Here is an 8,352-nt window from a genome sequence, read left to right as displayed (position 1 = left end):
GCTATGGAATCTTTGGATCTGTAGTTCCTGAGGTGTAGATGCACCTCAGGACAGCAGGGCTGGTTGCTAGACTGAGAATTAGAGTGGGCTTCTATATCTTTAATGGTTATCTAGGAGACATTTCAATAGGTGCTACTCTTTATACAACCAGATTAAAAAAAAACACATGCTGAATGCTGTCTTCTAGAAAACCATGAGGACTCTCCTGTTTTCATTCTGGTAATAAGAAGAATCCAACTCCATTCATCAGGTTGAGATCTTTCATTAAGTTGTCAGGTGTTTGGTGAAAAGCAGATCCAAAAAAACAGGGAGTATGTGTATTTAATCTAAATGCACATAAGAATCCTACCATGAAGTTTTTCAGAGCCAAAAAGAATTTTCCAAATCCTAGGGTTAGACAAGGGCTAGGAATCATGTGCATCTCCAGATACTGGACTGCAGCTCCCATGATTTTTTATATCAGCTAATGAAGGAGGAATCTTCTTCTTCTTTCCGAGATGTAAAGAAAACTCATTTCAGGACGCAGAATCCTTATTGGGGAATACTATTTTAATTCCCTCCCCCTTGCAATTTGACTAACCTGTAAAGGCAAAATGACCCATTTCAAAACATTGAAAGTGGGCAGGTTGCTGTATACGTGTCAGCAGTCGCAATACCCCAGTCATTTATCTCCCTAATCTCCAGTAGCCTACCTGCTAAACCTGCTTCTACCTATCTCCTTTGAAGCCCTCATCCTTTTTCAGTGTCAGATGCTCTGAGTGACCTGTTAAGTCTGAAGACAACCTTTTATTTTATTAAACTCCAGAGAAGAATGAAGACATTTCCATGATTCTTTACTCTAAGGACTTGTTCTGAGAGAAATCTTATCAAAGCCACCTGTTTTCCAGCACTTCAATACTTGCTGAAGTTTTACCCTTCATATACCAGAAACAGAGGCAAAAACAGGTACAGTACATCTTTAAACTAATTTCTCTTTTTCTCCCCATTAACCTGCTGAAAATAACCCTCTCTTGCAGGCCTGTAGCCGGGGGGGGGGGGGGGGGGGCCGTAGGGGTTCAACACCCCCCCCCCCCCCCCGAAATTTTTCAGGTTAAAAAAAACCTGGTTTACTCATGAATTTTAACTGGTTAACCAAATCTCCATGCTAAGTCTATGAGACGCAAAACATTATGAGTCCCTCCAGGCACTATCTCAAGCAGATATTGACAGGTCTGAACCCGGGGTCAGGGGTTCAACCCCCCCCCCCTGAAATTTTCAAAACCCCTCCCAAAAAAAATTTCTGGCTACAACCCTGCTCTCTTGATATCCTCATGACTTGTTTGGTTTTCCCTTTGATTTCCTTCTGTCTCTAATGTTATCTTATCCAAAGTTATTAGCTTAGAATAGTGGTTCTCAGCCTGTGGGTCCCAAAGTGTTTTGGCCTACAACTCCCAGAAATCCTAGCCAATTTACCAGCTGTTAGGATTTCTGGGAGTTGAAGGCCAAAACATCTGGGGACCCACATGATGAGAACCACTGGCTTAGAGTAAATATTGGCCACATTAAGGTTATTGAAGATTCTTTAAATGAAGATATTTTATTCACATACATGAGCACAGCGGCGAGGATTACATTTGTAAGACAGTGGAAGACACAAGAGATTCCAACTAAGGAACAATGGCTGGATAAAATTAAAGAAATTTATCAAATGGACAGCTTAACTTATTGGTTGAAAGAGGATAGAGGAAAACCTACAAAAAAAAAACAGACTGGACACAGTTTGAAAATTACCTGAAAGACAACAAAGAAGGAGACTTATAATGGGGGACCATTCCATCTTTCCCCTAAACCATTTAAAAATTCCCCTTTAACTACAGTATGTATATCTGTTAAAAAGTTTAATAAACATTATTTTTAAAAATATTTTTTAACTGTGCTTCCTCCTATTTTTTATTATTTTAGAAAATATAACAGACAATCATGAACGCAAAAAACAAGAAGTAAAATAAAATATATACTTACAAAAAAAGACACATACAAAAAAGAAAAAAATACAGAAAGATATAAAGGTTTACACTGTAGTGTACAGCCAGCGCTCGTTAAACTAATGGATATTCACAGAGTGACTGTACCGTTGTTATACCTTAACTTATCCTTATCCCCCTAACCCCTCACCCATGAACCCAACCCCCAGACCTCCAATACCCCTCAGTAAGTATCATGTAATTAACCATCAACTACCCATGTATCTTCTTTTGCTAAATTCCCTTTATGGCAGTCATCAAATCTACCTTTGTCTTCTTTTCCAGATACCCAAGTGCCAGCCTCCATTTGTTTACAAAATCCTCATTCTTTCCTCCTCTGTTACTATTTGTCAGCTTGGCCATTTGGATATATTCCCCCAGTTTATCTCTCCAGTCTTTAATACCTAGCTCTTCTTCCCCCTTCCATGTTTTAGCTATTACAGTAGAGTCTCACTTATCCAAGCTAAACGGGCCAGCAGAAGCTTGGATAAGCGAATATGTTGGATAATAAGGAGGGATTAAGGAAAAGCCTATTAAACATCAAATTAGGTTATGATGTTACAAATTAAGCACCAAAACATCATGTTATGCAACAAATTTGACAGAAAAAGTAGTTCAATACGCAGTAATGTTATGTTGTAATTACTGTATTTACGAATTTAGCACCAAAATATCACGATATATGGAAAACATGGACTATAAAAATGGCTTGAATAATCCAGAGGCTTGGATAAGCGAGGCTTGGATTAGTGAGACTCTACTGTACTAGCTGTGCCTGGCCACGCGTTGCTGTGGCGTTGTCTGGTGGTCTGTATTTTATAGGCAGTGTGGAAGAGGCCTAAGTGAGGCCTAACTCTGCCTGTCCCCTGGGCTGAGTGGGTTGCTAGGAGACCAAGTGGGCGGAGCTTAGCCTTCTAACTGGCAGCAATTGGATAAAAACAATTATTCCTCTCCCTCTAATTAGGACTTTATTTTTCTTTTCTTTGTATCAACCTAGAGGCATGGATGAGGGGTTGTGCTGCCAATTTTCGAGGTTTTAGTTTTGTTGTTTTGTCGGTCGCCAGGATTCCATCACTCTTTTATATATATAGAAGATTAGTCTTGCTGCAACAAAACAATATTGGCAAATTTCTTCGTCTCCTGCGCTAATACACCTTCTAAATAAACCTAATAAGCACATTTCCAGGTTTTTCTTGACCTTTTTGGTAATCATATTGTTTGTTTCTTTCACCACTTTTATCCAGAATTCTTGAACTGTATTGCAGGTCCACCATATGTGGGAAAAGGTTCCTTTTGCTTTCTTGCATCTCCAACAGGCCCCTCTTTCTGTTTTCTCTCTTTTTGCCAGAAGCTCTGGAGTTATGTATGTTCTATAAAACATTTTAAACATATTTTCTCTAATTGAGCCGGCCAGAGAGAATTTAAACCCCTTCTATTTTTTTAGTGTTGTGCCCTCCTCAGATGATGCATCTCCACTGTAGAATGAATGCAGTTTGATGCCATTTTAGCTGCCATGGCTCACTGTTATGAAAGCACAGGGGCAGTTCAACTGTTAGGCGAGCTAGGAAGTTGCCGAAGGTGCCATCCTGTACGGGGCACCGTTGAGGTAACTCCGCCCAGGCGTGGCCTTCCTGCCTCCATGGCCTGGCCTGGCCTCCAACCAGGCCGCCCTGCTGCCCTTTTAAGGACAGGGAAGCCATCCTGGCCTGTGCCTGAGGGCTGTCTCCTCCCCACCAAAGACACCTTCCCAAGGAGGCTTGGGAGGCAGGACCGAGCGGTAAACCAGCGCCGAGATGGGCAACTGCAATGGGTGGCCGCTTGCACCATGCGGCTGCTTGGCCCTGCCCCACCTCTGGCGGATGTCTTTGGCTCCATCCCACCTCTGGCGGATGGGCGAGATGGGCGGGGTGCCCTCTCTGACCACTGCGCATGCGTCATACGGCTGCTTGGCGCATGCACAGTGGTCGGAGAGGGTGCCTCGCCCATCTCGCCCATTCGCCAGAGGGGGGGCCGGGGCCAAGCGGCCGCATGGTACAAGCGGCCGCCTATTGTGGCCGCCCATCTCAGCGCCGGTTTACCGCTCGGTCCTGCTGCCTACCTCAACAGGTAAGAGGCCCCAGCAGGTAAGAGGCCTTCCTGCCTCCGCAGCCATGGCCTGTACTGGCCTTCGCCTTCGAGGCTAGGCCTGGCCATGCTCCAGAAGCATTCTCTCCTGACGTTTCACCCACATCTATGGCAGGCATCCTCAGAGGTTCTGAGATCTGTTGGAAGCTAGGTAAGTGGGGTTTATATATCTGTGGAAAGTCCAGGGTGGGAGAAAGAACTCTTGTTTGTCTGAGTCATGTGTGAATGTTGCAATTGGCCAGCTTGATTAGCATTTAATGGCCTTGCAGAGTCAATGCCTGGCTGCTTCCTCCCTGGGGCATCCTTGGTTGGGATGTGTTAGCTGGCCCTGATTGTTTCCTGTCTGGATTTCCTCTGTTTTCAGAGTGTTGTTCTTTATTTAGACTTTTCCTTAATCCCTCCTTATTATCCAACATTTTTGCTTATCCAATGCTTCTATTTTTCAGTGATTGGTTTGGGGGGGGGGCACCAAAATTCTGTTCGCCTACACTTGAAAATTACTTTGGGCCGGCCCTGTGAAAGCATGAGAGTTGTCATTTGGTAAGGCACCAGTACTCTTTGGCATAGAATGCTAAAGACCTTAATGAAGATACACCCAGAGTTAGGTGACATCTAGCCTCCATTGATCTATATTCCTACAACATTTTACTCCAAATCTGTTCAAAAACATCTATTTCCTGCTCCCATAACCTCTTCAACTTTATTCTCCAGCTCCCAAATCCCTATTCTTTACATCTAAACTGAGAGACAATCACGTAGACCCAGAACACATTTTTTTTCTCTTCTTCCCACCTTATCCTTTTGACTCAACATGTTTACCTTTGCTCCTTCTTCTAGATCATTGCTTACCAGACATTTCATGTTGGTGACACACGTTTTATACATTTTGCAACAGAGTAATACAGTTTTGCTAGCAAACCAGAAGTTAAACCAACTCTTTATAAGAGATACAAACATATATACAAATTGTAATAACAAAATACATGGGGACACAACGTATCTCATGAAAATATGTCATTTATATTTTTTAAATGTATAATTAATTGTTTCACATAGACTCAGAGGTTTCTTGTTATGTTCAAGGGACACACATACACATTACAGCCAACACACTAACGTGTCAAGACACACAGTTTGGAAAGCTCTCTTCTAGATAGATGGAAAGACAGACAGACAGATAAAAATGAAATCTTCCCAATATGACAAGTGGATTATTTTTTTCCACATCCCCAGAGGGGACTGGGGCAGTCACCACATCATGAAATATGGTTCCCACAGCTAATCTACAGAATATTAGCCTATGCCAGGGATTCACATTCTCACTGAGCTATTAAAAGCACCGAGTTAGTGTCTCAGGCCAGTCATAGTCTCTCTGTTTAACTTCCCTATCAGCATTGTTGTTACGTAGGTTAAAGCTGGGGGAATCGGAGGAGGACAACCTGTTATGCCACTAGGAGCTCATCTAAAGAATGTCGGGATATCAATGTAATATTCTGACAAGAGTATCCTGCTCTGCTTTTCTTTTGTCCTGATTGAGCTACATGCACACCATTAAAAATCAATTGTTTTTTGGCCCTTCAAGTCAACTCCAATGTATGGTGAACCAGGGATGTAGTAATAAGAGCAAGATTAAGCTAATGTTCCCAAATAAGATGGGAGCTCTCAAATAATGTTCCCACCCCATGAAACATTCCTTCTGTCCCCAAGTTTCTAGTATTTAGAAATACCGTTTAGGCTTCCAAAAGAAAGGATATGGTAGAATCCTGCAAATTTCCAATGCTAATGTTTCACAGATTTACCAACACATTGCATAAGGAAGCCTTTCCATGTATATCTGCTTTGTGTGCTGTAAGGCTCATCTTTGGTACATCTATACCTATGTGTGGAAATTGATACTCAACTTTGACCTGTGTGCTTAAGTCATATAAGCATTCAGTTTCTCATCAAAGGAATGAAAATTTAGCAATCTTGACTTTTGAAAGTAACACATTTGAAAGATGTTCAAGTCAACAGAGAAATCATGGATCGGTAAAACTAGTTGACTGGTGCAGTATGTATTTAATTATTACACAAGCTTTTCCCACAGAAAACTTTTTGGTTATGACCAGTGCTCAGATTTTTCTGTATCCTTCCCTGTTCTCCCCATTGCTCATCCCACTGTGGAAATTCTCTCATAACTCCCCACCAATCTATCATCGATTTTGCTGGCCAGTTTTATTCGTAGGCAGGTGGTGGCCATTGCCTTCCTCTAAGGCTGAAAGAGTATGTTTTGTCCCTGAAAATGTCAAGGCTTTTTCATTTTAAAAGCACGCACTTATTAGCTAGTTTCAATGTTTTATACCTGAGACTATAAATGCCAACACTTATTTGAATACTTTGAAATAAACTACTTAGTCAAGTTGTATGTCTTTAATCCATGGTTTTATGTAGTTTTAGTTATATATTGTTTTTTAACCTATGTTGTCTCCTGCCTTGAGCCTCAGGGAGATGTGAATAAGATAGAAAGAAAATGTTATTAGGCTAACTTTGGCTATCTGGTGCATTCCAGGTGTGTTGGGTAGACTGCAGTGCCCAGCACATCTGGAGAGCACTACTGCGTAAAAGTTTGCTTTAAGTCTTAATCAAGGCCATGTTTTGCTTTCTCAAGGACAATTCCTTTAATTCTGAAGCTGGAATATCTGTTTTGAACTGGGTTATATAAATTTACACTGCCATATAATCCAGGTCAAAGCAGATAATATGGATTCAGAAACTAGATTAGATGTGGCCTTAGGCATTCACTTTGAAGAGGGGAGACCAGCAATTATGAGTGAAATGATCCTTTGTATATCTGGGGTTTTGTGTTGGAAAGTCATATCTGTTAAGCAAAGCATGTTGTTAAGAATATCATCAATCACCTACCTTTATAAAGGATATGTTGTGTGAGTAAAACCAGGAAAAAAAATCAAAATCAGCATGCGGTTTAAGCATGGGAAGTGGGCACCTAATCATGAAATTTTGTAGTGGAGTGCTCTATTGCTTCTGTTTGGAGCAACACCTCAGAGCCGGTCCAACAATGAGGCAAATTAAGCGGTCGCTTGCGGCGCAAAACATACGGAGGCGCAGTCAAGACTGCTTTTTCTGTTGATTTGTTGTAAAACATGATGTTTTGGTGCTTAATTTGTAAAATCATAATGTAATTTGATGTTTAATAGGCTTTTCCTTAATCCCTCCTTATTATCCAACATTTTCACTTATCCAACGCTTTTATTTTTCAGTGATTGGTTTGGGAGGGGGGGCAAAATTCTGTTCGCCTACACTTGAAAAATACCTAGGGCCAGCTCTGCAACACCTACAGGCTTTTGGCAAGATTATGTTAAAACTTTGTGTTTTATTGGTTATACCGGTATTTTGTGGTGGTGGTGGTGCTGCTGCTGCTGATGATGATAATGATGATGATTATCAAAATCATGATTCTGAAGAACAAATGGGAGGTAGGTGAATGGTCAAGTTGGAACCAACTCTGTTGTCTGTCCAGTTTCTCATATTTACAAGAAAATGAAGCTGTGCCAACAGAATGGCCATCTAATTGCTTAGATGTGCAGAATAAGCGTTTGACTTAGTTGTGTATTGATGTGTAATAGGAAGCTTGCCAGGAACACCGACACAAGAAGTACCTGAGAAAATGAGCAATGGAGGAGGAGAATCTGCAAGTGCCTGAACTACAAAATTCTGCCCTGTTTTCCTCAGTCTGGTATTCATCAGATGTTTTTATTTTGAGCTTATTGTTTCCCTCAAGTTTTTTTTCCAGAAACACCCTGGAATATTAAGGTTTGGCATCCACAAACATCTAAGGCTCTCGGGATCTTAATTCTGAATTATTTGCAAAAGATTTACCTTTCCTTGTGGAAACAACTACTCCCAGCCACACACATTAGACAATTTGACCCTAGCCTTCACAAGCCAGGGGTCATCACAAGTTGGAGGAAGAAGGAATTGTCGTTTATTATATTCAAAGTGGCTCAAGCTGCAGAAGGCTGCCCTGCGCAGATAAACAATATGGAAGCAGGAAATGCCTAGGATTGACCAATCTTCCATCCAGTAAAGAATGATTTTTCAGGACATCATAACATCAGCTATACTGTTCATTGTGGGCACATAACCCTGCCTGTTCTCTCAGTTTGGTATTTGCCACCCTTTATAACAGTGGTTCTCAACCTGTGAGTCCCCAGGTGTTTTGGCCTAC

Source organism: Anolis carolinensis, chromosome 1, assembly GCF_035594765.1.
Source record: "Anolis carolinensis isolate JA03-04 chromosome 1, rAnoCar3.1.pri, whole genome shotgun sequence".
Classification (NCBI taxonomy): Eukaryota; Metazoa; Chordata; class Lepidosauria; order Squamata; family Dactyloidae; genus Anolis; species Anolis carolinensis.
Note: the sequence above shows the minus strand (reverse complement) of the source record.